This window comes from Pteropus vampyrus, unplaced genomic scaffold, assembly GCF_000151845.1.
Source record: "Pteropus vampyrus isolate Shadow unplaced genomic scaffold, Pvam_2.0 Scaffold80, whole genome shotgun sequence".
Taxonomy (NCBI): Eukaryota; Metazoa; Chordata; class Mammalia; order Chiroptera; family Pteropodidae; genus Pteropus; species Pteropus vampyrus.
The window spans coordinates 5678174-5691931 of NW_011888861.1; the positions used below are offsets into that span (position 1 = coordinate 5678174).

At 39.4% G+C, this 13758-nt stretch overlaps 1 long non-coding RNA gene across 2 annotated transcripts in view; it reads left to right on the forward strand.

The window, feature by feature from the left end:
• The window catches only part of LOC111741589, a 12419-nt gene extending 10346 nt beyond the window's left edge, over window positions 1-2073 (forward strand). For both annotated transcript variants that reach the window (XR_002781032.1, XR_002781033.1), the window contains exon 4: window positions 1838-2073. This is a non-coding gene — a long non-coding RNA (uncharacterized LOC111741589). The remainder of the gene's footprint in view (window positions 1-1837) is intronic.
• Window positions 2074-13758: the final 11685 nt, after the last annotated feature.

The window sequence follows — 13758 nt, forward strand, 5'->3', positions numbered from 1 at the left end:
ACCTGAATTCTTGCCGCAGCATCTGCATCCAGAGACACGAGCACCAAGACATCTCTCTGACTGATGACACGGCACTGGGACCTGTACGGCCTCTGACTTGCACTTCCCCAAGAGAAACTTCCCCTTGCCAGGTCCCCTGACTCTACACTGACTCCCATATGGAGGCCCTTCCAATCTACTCCAGGCTCCTAAGGCAGTTAGCTCCCCAACCCAGTCACAGCCACACCCCTCTCATGGGGGAGAATACGGGGACAGACATTATTCACTCATCCCCCTCACTCCCTGGGGCTCCCACTCTACTCTGTGTCTGCAGTCTCATTACCAATTGTTACACACAGGCTGAAAGAGACACTCCTGGGCCTCACCCTAGACTTACCCACCTTGCCAGGCTGACCACTGCTGAGATGAGCGAGGAGCACAGTATGGAGATTTTTAGAGTTTCTAGAAGCCCAAGAGCATCTTTGGGCCACCAAGCCCCACATACAGCTGAAAGAACTGTGAGCAGATGTGCAAAAGTGGCAGAAAATGTACCTCAAAAGTGATGGGGTACCCCCTTGGGGTGGGGTCTTGAGGTCAATCATCATTTGGATATTGAATGACAATGTAGTCTTCTTATGAAGTGAAGGGTCGGTAATGCCTAGAAAGATTGTCTTCATTCAAAGCTGTTCTAGTTGGTTCCTTGAGCAGTTGCCATAGCAGCACCTTTTACCCCAACCCTGACACAGGTGGATTTAGAGCTCCAAGATAAAATTCAGGCCACTCCATCTGGCAAGCTCTCCAGCATGAGAGCCAAGGCATCCAGAGATTTCTGGAAGCACCCTTGGGTATTTCTAGTGCCCCATTCCTCACTCTTCTTCTCTGATGGACCCTTAAAACAACCTCAGCAAGCAAGGAAGCACCCGCATTTCAGCATCGGGAGCCTTTCTTCACCTCCATCGTTGACACCACATAGGCCTATCACATCAGAGCTTTTGGGTCTGGCTCCTTGGTGATAATTAGCCTTTTCGAAAACTGACTCTAGGTCCCTCCACCAAGTGCTTGATTCTTTTAGAAGCTGGTCCACAGCCAAATAAGTTCCAGGAGGGCCAGGGTGGCTTTTGTGTTCATTGCCGTATCTCCAATGCCTAGAACACTGTCTGCACATAATAGGTGCTTAATAAAATTTGCAATCAGAATGAGTCATAAAAGTGGCCTATTAATAAAGCTCAAAGCAGTAGCCCAGCCTGCCCCTGGGGCCTGTTCCCAGTGTGGGCTCCACCTACTTCACATCCCCTTATCTGTTTGGCTAAACACCTCTCAGTTTTCTCCTGAGTAAAGTGGGACCCAGTGAAGGTTGTGAAATGGGAGTGATGTGATTGGATTTGGGGGAAGAAAGCCAAAGCTGGCAGAATCAAGGAGGTTGAATGGAACCAAGGAAAGAATAGAAGACAGGAGAAGTGAATTCATTTATCACAGTGAGGGAAGCTATGATAAAGACAGACATTGACCTGAATATCAGAAAAAAAGACAGGACCAGATGACCAATGGATGTAAGGGGTGAGAGAGAGGATGGAGTTATGGGTTGTTCCAGATTCTGTTGGACAGAGATTGGAGGACACCACCATTAACTGAAATCAGGAACATGTTAAGAATACATAAAGTATTCTTGAAATACAAGACTAAGCAATGGTATAGCCTGACTCCAATATCAAATCAGAAATGTCTCATTTATCTCTCTGAGAAATTTGTTCGAGACCTACAAAACGTCTGGCCTTTATGGCAAAATCAGGCCGTAAAATGTATTCTCTATTGATATATAATTCATAAAATATGTACCTTGTGTTCTCTTTCCTTCTAGAAACATGCATGACCTTTGAAAGCACACAGAATGCTCACGGAATAGAACTAGAGGTCACAGCCAGGTAGGGTGTGTTGTCTTCTACAGGCTGTCATGGGGCCACAAGGGCCAGAAAGAGCTTCTTTGGTCTGAATGCAATACTTGGCATATTCAGAGTGCGTGCTGACAGCAGTTGCTTTTCAAAGGCGCTGTAAATTCCAGCTCATTGTTCTATCCCATTTTCCATTCAGAGGCACAGCAAGATGTATTTGGCAGACTTTGAATAAAGCTGCACGTGTTCTAATCCATTTCAGGGTGGGCCCTCAGTCTTGCTTTTGCATTCTCTCTCACTCTCTCCTCCTACCTTTGAGTCTTTCAACTTTCTTCCCCTTTTCATATTGGTTTCTGACCTTTTTATGCATCATGTGGCTTTATGTAAAGGAAAATTGTTCTGGAAATGGCTATTTCCACAACCTATGGAGATGTGACAGAGATTGGACCGGTCCAAACAAGTCTCAGTTCTGATCCTATAAATGTGATACGAAGGAAGAATTGAGGGAGGAGGAAGGATGGCAAGTCTAGAAGGATTCATTGGACAAATCCACTGGCAAACTCCTTTTGATGGGGGAAAGACTGCAGCAAGAACAAGAGAGTCCTTGAACTCAAGGAGGTTAGAGTTCAGTGGGCCATGCTAGGCCTGACATCACCTCTCTGAGAAGAAAGTGTTGCCACTGCCGTGTCCGAAACGTGCAAGCAGGGAACAGTGACAACATTCCCAGCATCCAAACCTTATTTGTGGCCAAATTCTCAGGTGTCCTAACTCTGCCCTCTTTATCACGACTGCCTCCTGGCTGAACAGGGAATGATTCTGTCAAAGATTTTAAATGATCTTTATCACCTATTAAGCAGAAAAGAAATTTTTTTAAGAACTAGAAATCCAGATAATGCCAGTTTCTAGCTTCCCTTTAGGTTCAAGATTGAGGTTACAGAGAATAACTTGAAAATTTGACCTATTATTTAATAGCCCTTGTGATAAGACTGGCTGAGACAGTGTTACTTTAAATATGCTACGAAGCCAACAAAAAGGAAATGAAGCTCTTAAACCAATTCAATAAATGGCAGATCTAACAGTTTTATAAGGCCCATAGATACCATGTACCGTGTTGGGTTACTAGCCCTTCCTATTGTCCAGTATCTGCCTTCCTTTAATTACTGTGTCCATTTTGTCACACTGTGACCTAATGCCATACAGCAATCTCAAGAATGGATGGTTGGCAGTATTATCAATAGGCTCTTCCAATAAAACTTGCTCCAAATTTGCCAGGCAAGGAGGGCAGTGGGGGGCCCAGAATGCAAAGGGGGTCGTCATTTTTTCCCTTTCTTCTGTGTGGTAAGGAGGTTGGCACCTTTGATATTCAAATATATTTCCTTAAAACTTAAGAAATTCCAGTCCAAATAGGCTAGTGGCTACGAGAGTGGGGAAGGGGGAAATAGATGGGGTGAAAAGGGTCAAATACGTGGTGATAGAAAGAAATCTAACTATGAGAGAACACACAACGCAATATGTATATGGCTCACTGTTTAACTGTACGTCTGAAACTGGATTTTGTTAACCAGTGTCATCTTAATAAAAATAAATTTTTAAAAAAGCACAGTAATTTTCCTAATGTTTTCACCATTAAATATAAATAAAATAAAATAAAATAAAGTCTATTTTGTAAGGTTAAGAAAAAAAAGAAAAGAAATTCCAGTCCAGCTTCTTCTGGACAAAAAAAGACATAGAGGAAGGGAATAATTCAGATCTCCATGCAGCCACTATGAGCTGAGGGTGTGGGCAGAATGCACTGAGAAATCATGCTCCCACAACCCCGCCACTCAGTGTTGCTCATGTGGGGAAGTCAGCACGTACCACCCTGCCTTGGGCTATCCCCAGAGGAGCGGCTGCTTTGATCAAAGGCAGTATGCTGCCTGATGGAAGGGCAAGAGGCAAAGTCACAAGTAGCAACAGGCTCTAAAGTAGAGTCACCATAACTCAGAGTGGAATCTTCCCAAGTGTTCGGTCTGGGAAAAAAAAAACAGGTACCTGTTAGCTCAGCCACACCCAGCCATGGAGATACTGGAAAGAACACACAGGAAAGTAGAGCAGCTTCCTGCTCTGTGCGGAAAGAGAACCAGTGCCAGGGTTAGAGTCGACCTGCAGAAAATTACCAGGCCTTGAATGAAGCTGACTCAGGTTTGAATGTAGGCCTATGACTTTGACTGTGTGGCCTTGGGAAAATCACTGAACTTCTCTGAGCCTCATTTTTCTCATAAGTAACAATAACTATCTCAGAGACTCATTATGAGGATGCTATGAGATAATATGTGTACACACACACACACACCTCTATCACAGTGTCCTGGCGCATAGTAGGTCCTGAGTTAATGTTGGTTTTCTTGTTGCACCCTGCATCCTACTCACACATTTTGTGAAAGCCATTTGAGTCAGGAATTCCTGCCCAGAGACCTTTATTTATAGGTTAAATGTACTAAGTACATATGTGAATCCTACCCAGCCATTTAGAAGCAAGAATAGAAATAGTTAATTCCACAGACTTCCCAGATGTCTGAGCCTTCACTACAAAGACATCACTCTGCTTTCCCAGTTTCTACCGGCATTCGCCCACAGACCAGAGCCTCAGAGCCTGATGCCCTTTGCTAAACAACCCCATCCTTCCACTCTCGGCTCCTTCCCTGTGGAATACTGTCTAAATTCCCACATAGCCCTGTTATTCTTTTTTGTGCATAGTTACTTCTTATTGCCGCTTTGATCTTGCCTTCAGGATCTGATCTTTGCTTAGATGTCTTTCTCACTCATGTGGAAAACTTGTTCTTCCTGTCAACTATTGTTCCTGCCCCTAAGTAGAAGCCCACGATCTGCCTCTTCCAGAGGATTTTTCCACAATGACACTGTTCATCAATGAAGCCTTGACATTATGTCTCATTGTGGTCCCATGCATATGCCTACGACTGCTTTGCTTCTTTCCTTACCTTTCAATCTTCGCAAGTTTAATATACGTATACAGTTGACCCCTGAACTACACAGAGGTTAGGGGCACCACCTGCTGCACAGTCAAAAATCCACATATAACTTTTAACTCCACAAAAACTTAACTGCTAACAGCCTATATTAACTAGAAGTCTTACCAATAACAAACAACCGATTAACACATATTTTATATGTTATATGTGTTATATACTGTATTCTTAAAATAAAGTAAGCTAGAAAAAATGTTACTTAAAAAATCATAAGAGAAAATACATTTACAGTACTATAGGTATTTATTGAAAAAAATCCACAAGTAAGTAGACCTGCAGAATTCAAAGCCGTGTTCTTCAAAGGTCAATCATCCTTGTACGGGTCAACCACTAAGTACCCAGTAAACCGTTAGTCATATTCTGTGATTCTTTTTTATTTGGATACTGCTTATTTAGAAGTGGGTTCTAAGAAAAGGAAAAAGCTAGATGTGAGTTAAGGGGAAGAAGCTGTCAAATTCTCCTCACAGAACACATCTAGAAAAATGCTGAGAATTCTTCTCCCCACCCCTTTTCCCACCTTGGGGCTCTTCAAGTTCTGAGCCCCAAAGTGAATTCTGCCTCATCGCTTGCTCGCTAAAATAAAGGAGAGGAGGGTGTGGGAGAGTGGGGAGGAAAACGTCTCAGGAAGCTGCAGAAGACAGCTGGTAGGCCTAACCTTCTCCACTCGTCTTCTGATTTAAGGGATATATTTCTACTCTCAGCTCTGAGGGAAGGGAAGCTCTGTTTAAAAAGAAGCATTTCCTCCACTGGCATCTCAGCTCTCAGTGATTGAAGAGAAGCAGCTCAAAGAGCCACAGACTCTGTTCAAGTTCAGGCAATCTCTAGCTCCCACCTGAGGAGATATGCCAGCTTACACAGCACCATCATTCCACAGCTAACCAGAAAATCAAGTGTCTCCCTGTGAGGCTACCATGGTCCTGGTGTGTGAACACACACCCAATAGGAAGCCCGTTACCTAATGTTAGGTCGAGCCATGTAATTTACACCTAAAACGAAAATGGTTGCGTCACTCATAAATGGCAGATTTGGCACCAGCCTTGGGCCTCAGTTCGGCCATCGTTGTTAGGATATACAATGGTGATCACTGCACTGAGTCTCAACCAAGGTGGGTCAAAGGGTTTCTTCTCCACTGCTGTCAACCAAAGGCATAGAGAGTCGTAGTGTGTTGAATGGTAGCCCCCAATAAGATGTGTCCATATCTTAAACTCCAGAAGCTGAGAAGGTGACTCTTTTTGGAAAAAGGATCTTTGCAGATGTAATTAAAGTAAGGATCTCGAGCTGAGATCATCCTGCATTATCCAGTAGGCCCCAAATCACATGACAAGGGTCTCTTATAAGAGACACACACAGAGAAGAGGAGAAGGCCAAGAAAATAGAGGAAGAGATTATAATTATGCTGCTACCAGTCAAGGAATGTTGGAACCAACAGAAGCTACAGGAGGCAAAGAACGATTCTCTCCTAGAGCCTTTAGATAGACACAGCCCTGGGGAATTTGTTATGGCTACCCAGAGAAACCAATATGAGTGGGTAGGGACAGATTTGCCATCTGAGAACTCGGCCTTCCTCATTCCTCTTTTCATCTTCAAAAGCACCACTTTCTTCTATCTTATTCTTCTCCATACAGCTACATAGATCCCCAAGTCCCCACTAGAATTAGGAGAATCAGGGGAGGACTCTTGGAGGTAGGTTGTGTGACCTGGATGAGGCGTTAAAGCAGGAAGCAGTCCTTTGCAGGAGACACATGCATGTGCACAGCACAAGGCCTGCCCTAGAATCAGTGCACAGAACAATGAGCAAATGAATGTGCTCTTTCTCCTCCCCTCAGCTGCCTCAGATGGCAGGTTCTTGCTCTGTCTGGATGCCTGTGCTGAGGTGATAGTATCAACAGAGCTGCCGTAAAAGGTTGTGGAGGTGTGTGCTGCACATGCTGCCTGGCCACAGGTAAATGGGGGCTGAACTCCAGCCATGCTCCATTCACCACAAAATATACCCAGGCCTGGGTTGTGATGGTCCGGAGGGCATCTTTTCTCAGTTTGCCCACTCAAAGCAGGCATCTTTTAAAGTCATGAAAAGATATCGTTGGGCAATGAAATTTTGGAAATAGATTGTGGTGACAGTTGCACAACATTGTGAATATAATTGATGCCATTGAATCGTACACTTAAAAACGGTTACAGTGGCAAATTTTGTTATAGATAAATTTGCCACAATTTTAAAAAGATTAATAATGTAACATACCAAACACCATTGAATTGTAAACTTTAAATGGATGGATTGTATGGTATGTGTGAATTATATGTCAATAAAGCCATTTTAAAAATGCAAACAAAAGACACGTTTTGCAAAAACCAAATAAAAAACTTAAGGGTCCAATTAAATTGGGTCTGTGAAAAAAAAAGTTTTAAGAGGCTGCATGTGCTAGCAGAGTCCCTTGACACCAGCCTTGTGCTGTCTTTAACTGGCCCCTTTTTATGGCTATTTCCTTTGCCCTCCCTCCGCCTTCCAGACTTGAGCTCAGGTTTGGAGACATTGATGCAGGAAATGGTGTTAGGCTGCAGGCAAAAACCTTGGTTTTGGAACTCCTATTCAATGGTCACCTGACTCATCTGTCAGGCTGCCCATCTTTCAGACTATGGCCTTGAAAGTTTAATTTTCTCTCTTCTCTGTTCCCTAAAATCCTATATACAAGTCCTTTCTTTGCCTTTCCTCTCTTAATTAGCACATCTTGCATTTTCTAAACAATCTCTTCTATTACGGTTTTCCCTTAAGCCTTTAGCTTTTCGCTACATCACACCTTTAAGTACCGAGAGCTGCATGCAGAGTCATAGAATGTTGTGACTGAAGGAATCACCGAATAGCAACAATTTTCAATACTCGGTATATTTATACACAAGAAATACAGGTAGACACAAAAACAGAAACAACTTGTAAATTTAACTCCTTGAACTACCATTGGGAAGGATAATCTAGAGTTTCTGACGCAGTATTTGTTGTAAAGGCATTGTGAAAGAGGCTTGAAAATATTCAACCAGCAATGCTAGAAGAACTGGGTTGTGAAAACACCTTATATATAAATAAGTATCTATTGTTCACAGGGAGGCGCCATGTCCAGATCAGGGTGTATATTGCGATTGGATTTAATGCTAGGGTAAACATTGCAACCTGTCATTTTCTCAGCTGGATTTGTGCTTCACTTAAGACAGTCAGAAAAGAGTGGCAGAGAAGCACAGAAGTCTGGAGGAAAGCAATTAGGGCAGAAAAAAAGAAGGAAAAAATAAAAACGGTCTTGAAAGATAACATTCTACCACCCATAAGAGGTAGTGTTTGGGAAGATGTTAAGAGATTTAGAAAATGAGATTAGACACTGTGAGAGCAGCTATAAGCATGTTTTATCTTATTCGAATTTTTAGAAAGTCAGCAATTTGCATACCGCACCTGTATTAATCAGATACTTGATTGAGCAGAGGCTTCTCATTCCTTTCCTCCATCAAACTGTCTAAAATGACACTAGGAGAATTGACTCTGATGTTCAAACAAGTAGCAGGGAGGAGAGTCTAAAGTCACCACTCAATGAAATAATTTGGCACTTTTAATAGGAAATCATTATATTTACCGAAGGAAAACCTCATTTTGACTGCAAACACAGAAAAATCAAGCAAGTTAATTTCAAAGGCTGCATGGGAAAGATTAGTCAAGTACATTTGTCCTCAAAGAAAGACAAGCTGAACAGGTAAATCCAATCCTTGATTATTTAGAGTCGTAGGTGGATTAAACAACATCATTGCTTCTGTTTGTTCTTCTGGCACTGCTGGTTGGCTATGCAAAAGCTATTTTGAATTATCAAACGCTCACTTTCCAAGGTCTTTTGTTTCTAGTGGTGCCAGTGGTTTTGGCCAAGAAGATGCAAGAAGGTTTGTTGAGGATGAGGTTTGGGGTATGGAAGGCTTTCCTTCCTGATAAAAGAGACAAATTAAAAAAAAAAAAAAAAAAAGTGAGTTACACTACCTCTTTCATGTGTTTCTGTCCTGCACGTGGTTTTGATGCTTTAAGATGCAGTAACCATTTTGCAATCTCCAGGTGGGAAGTACAAGGACAAAAAGCCAACAACGAAGGATGTCAAAGTAAACAGAGAGAAAACACCTGGCTCTCTGAAAACTCAACTGGGCAGTTGAACCAATACCAGCCTCCACTTACCTCTAGATTACTTAAATGGAAAAGGGAATGCCTATGAATTTAAGGTATTGTTGGACGGGACTTCTGTTACCTGAATCTCAAAGCATTCCTAACCGACACACCATGTAGCAGGGGTCCCAGTGGGCCTACAGCAGGAGCTAGAACCTGAGTGTCTGATGAACCAGTGTCATAAGTAGCCTGCAGACATCCGTTTGCACTTTGAAGAGGTTGATGGCAGGTACCTAGGGGCAAAGACAGAGATGGAAGGGACAGCATGGAGTCTGTGGCCTTGGTCTATGGAGAGAAGACCAACAGGCAAGAGTATTTTTAAAGCAAGGGGGTTTTGTGAGAATGGGCACAAGCAGAACTGCTTTGGGGCCTCAGTTACAAAGTACAGCACATACCTGGCGACAGCAACCTGCTCCCCAGGTCTATGAGGAACCCAGCTTGGCTCAGGCCCAGTTAGGATGGTAGAATGGCAGCACTATTTGGTTACCAGGAGGGCTTGCAGCTTTATAAGTCCCAGGAGATGGTACCTTGAAAAGAGAATGGCCATAATGAAGCTCTGCTCTCCTGGATCCTCAAAAGCGCTGGATGTCCATTTACAAGGGAGCAGACCTGGAGACAGCAAGTGAGAGAAGGCTGCTCGCAAATGCTAGTAGAGGAATTGCTGAGTCATGTCGTATGTGAAGGTTCAGCTTTTAGTAGATACTGATGTAGTTTTTCAAAGTGTTGCACCAATTTACACTGTATGACGCCACATATATAGGATATGAGAATTTCAATTGCACCACACATCCTCAACAACACTTAGTATTGTCAGTTTTTTTTATTTTAGCCATTATAGTAGATGTGTAACAATGTCACTTATGGTTTAAATTTGCATTTCCCTGAAGTCTAACGATATTCAAGGTATATATATATATATATATATATATATATATATACACACACACACACACACATATATATATTATTGTACACAACATTATATATTGTGTATATATATATATATATATATATTGCATATGTATATGTATGCAATATTTAGAGATTTAGAGATATTCTTTTTGAAGTGCCTGTTTATGACTTCTGCCTACTTATCTATTGGGTTGTCTGTCTTTTCTTTATCAATTTATAGGATTTCTTTATCTACGCTGGATAGTAAATTTTTATCAGCTTGATATATTGCCAATATCTTTTCCCATTCTGTGGCCTGATTTCAGTCTCTTAATGTTTTCTTTTTATGAATAGAAGCTCTCATTTTTTTATGTAGTCAAATTGATCAATTACTTATTTTATGGTTATTATATTTTGTGTGAGAAACAATTGTTCACCTTTTGTGTTCTGTTTGAGAAACAATTGTTCATGAGGATGGACCCCTATTTTTCATCTAAAGTTGAATTATTTCAGCTTTCACATTTAGATCTATAATTTTCCTGGAACGAATTTTTTAAATATGGTATAAGATAGGAATCAAGATTTTTTTTTTTTCCATGTGGGTATTTAATTGACTCAGATCATGTGGAACAAAACGTCTTTTAATCAATGCACTGCTATGTTAACTTGGTCATAAATCATGAAACTTTATATGAATAAGTGTTTTTAATACTTTTTCTGCAACATTGCTTAATATTTGTGTTTTACATTAATATTATGCTGTCTTAATTGCTGCAGGTTTATAATCTCTTAATATAATAAACCCTCTAATCTTATTTTTTAATTCAAGGGGTACTTAGCTATTATCCTTTGCATTTTCATATAAATTTAAAATTAGCCTATCACTTCCCCCAAAAGAAAAAAAGCGAAACAAAAAAAAATCCTAAAACTCCTAAATCCTGAAAATTTAGATCAGTTGACTTCTTTATAATATCTTCTAATCCATGAATACACTTTATTTCTCCTTTATTTAGACCTTTAATTTCTCTCATAATGTCTTCCTGCACATTTTCCATTAGATCGATTCTAGATATTTGATGTTTGGGATGCATGGATTTTATTTCCTTTATAATCGTTGGCAGTATATAGAAATACAATTGATTGCTGCATACTAACATTACATTCAGTGGCATCGCTGAATTAATAATTCTAATAGTTTTTCTATAAATTCCTTTGTGTTTTTCTAAATACACAATCATGTCACCTACAAATACCAATAGTATTATGTCTTCCTTTTGAAATTTCATTGCTTTTATTTCTTTTTCCTTGCTCGGAATTTTAGTACAACACTGAAGAAAAGTGATTCAGGTATCTTTTCTCATTCTTAATCTCAAAAGAAGGCTTCTAGCATCTTATCTTTAAGCGTGATGTTTTCTGTAGATGCTCTTTATCAGGCCAAGAAAATATCTTCTACTTTTATTTTAATAAGTAGGGATTTTATCAGAAATGCATATTGAATTTTATCAAATGCTTTTTTTACATCTATGGAGATGGTCACATTTCCTTATTCTATTTCTATTATTCTATATACTCTACATTATTTGATATTCACTTTCTATTTCTCCTTTATTCTGTTAATGTGATAAATTAAAATTACCGTCTTTCAATTATTAAACCATTTCTGCATCTCTGGAATTAACCCATAGCAGTCGTGATTTGTTCTTTTTATACATCACAAGATTTGACTTGCAAATATTTTGATAAAGAATTTTATATTTACACTTATGAAAGAGATTCACCTGTAATTTTTCTGTCTTGTGATGTTCTTGCATTATTTTAAATTATATCTGGCTTTACAAAACAAGTTTTAAAATGTCTTTTTTTTTATTCTCTGGAAGAATTGTATAAGATCAGTGTGATTTATTAAAGTTTGGAAAAATTCATTGGTGAAACCATCTGGGCCTAGAGTTGTCTTGGGGAAAATATTTTTAATAATGGATCCAATTTTAATAGATATTGGACTATTCAGAATTCCTATTTTTCTCTGTATTCATTTTCATAAGAGAAGTTTTAATAAATTATCAAATGTATTGGCATAAAGGTGTTCATAATATCTTTTTTTAATGTAAGAAGTATCTTTAATAATATCTATTTTTTTCTAGTCTTCTGTCTTCCTAGGGATTTATTAAATTTATTAGTCTTAAAAAAACAACTTTTGGTTTTGTTCTTTTCCTCTATTACATATTTGTCATCTATTTCATTAAATTCTTATTTCCATTATGGTGGAGTCTAATTGTGTTTTATTTTCCTAACTTCTTCATATGAATACTTACATCATTATTTTCCATCCTTGTTTTCTTTTCTAGTATATGCGTTTGAGGTTTTATGCTTTCTATAAACAGACATGTTAATAGGCCATATTTTATTATTTTATTCATTTTTATTATTGATTTCTAGCTTAATTCTACTATAGCCAAAGATTATAATTTTGATATTTTAAAGTTTGTTGAAACTTGCTTTATGACCCAACTCATAATCCCTTTTGGAAAATGTTGCATATGCACTAGAAAAGAATGCGTGCTCTGCACTTGGATGCCCCTTTTCTGCGCGTTAATAGGTCAGATTGCTAGACCTGTTGGTCAGATGTTCTGTAGACTTGTTAACTTTTGATTGCTTATTTGTCATTTACTTACACTGTTAAAATTTCCCACTATCATTATGGAATTTTAAAGACCTATTTTTATCTTCTGAATTCTACGATTTCTTTGGAGAAGTCAGGCATTAGTCTTACTTTGTTCCTTTAACAATATTATGTCTTTTTTTTTTTTTTATTGGCTACTTTTAAAATTTTCTTTGTCTTTCTTCTCAGCAGTGATATATCAGATCATCATCTACCTAGATTCATTTACCTTGTATTTATCCTAAGCTTCTAAAATCTGTGGCTGGATATCTTTTTTCAGCTAAAGGAAATTCTCGGCTATTATCTCTTCCAATTTTGCCTCTGTTTCATTCTCTTTCTCCTCTCCTTCTGGGATTAATTATAATTTGGGACTTCGATTCCATGATCATTAGGCCTTTTTTCCCTATGCCCCACAGCCTACACCTGGAAAAGATCCAGGGACTCCAGTTGCCCCAAGTGAATGATGCCTGTTGGCATACTTGTAGCCCATTTACCATGTACATGCCTTGGAAAGTTCTTTCATAAAGTTTCTTTCTGCTTGACCCAGTTCCCATCCTCTATCTTTCTCCTTAAACACATTCTGAGATACTTTCTCATGCCAAAGACAGTGATCTTTCTGCTCTCTCTTTCATTGACCTTACAACCCGCTTTTACAGTTGTTTCCAAGAGGGATCCCTGAATAGCCAGGGAAGGTCCTAGGTCAGGGCTCTGCTTTTGTCAGCGTTGGGCTGTCTAAGTAGAATGCCAGGAAAAAGTGATATAATTAGTAGGGAGGATAGGACAATGCAACTCTGGAGTTAAATAACTGAACTTTTTTCTCCATGGGAGGATAAGATAGTCATAATCCTTTCTGGTCTTCAGGAAGGTTTCATTTCGGTCTTTAAATGATGCCAAAAATAATTTGATTTAAAGAAAAAAAAAAAAAAACGAACTAAAAAAAAAAAAAAAAAAAAAAAACATATCCCATGTACTTTGTACATAATCCCTCATAACAACCCGATGAGACAGATTTATTATTTCTATTTTTAAAGTGGGCAAACAGGCTCATATAACAGAGGTAGTGAATGGAACAAGTAGGACTTGAACCCAGGATTGTCTGTCTCTTTTCACGTCTGGTATTTGCAGTGGTAT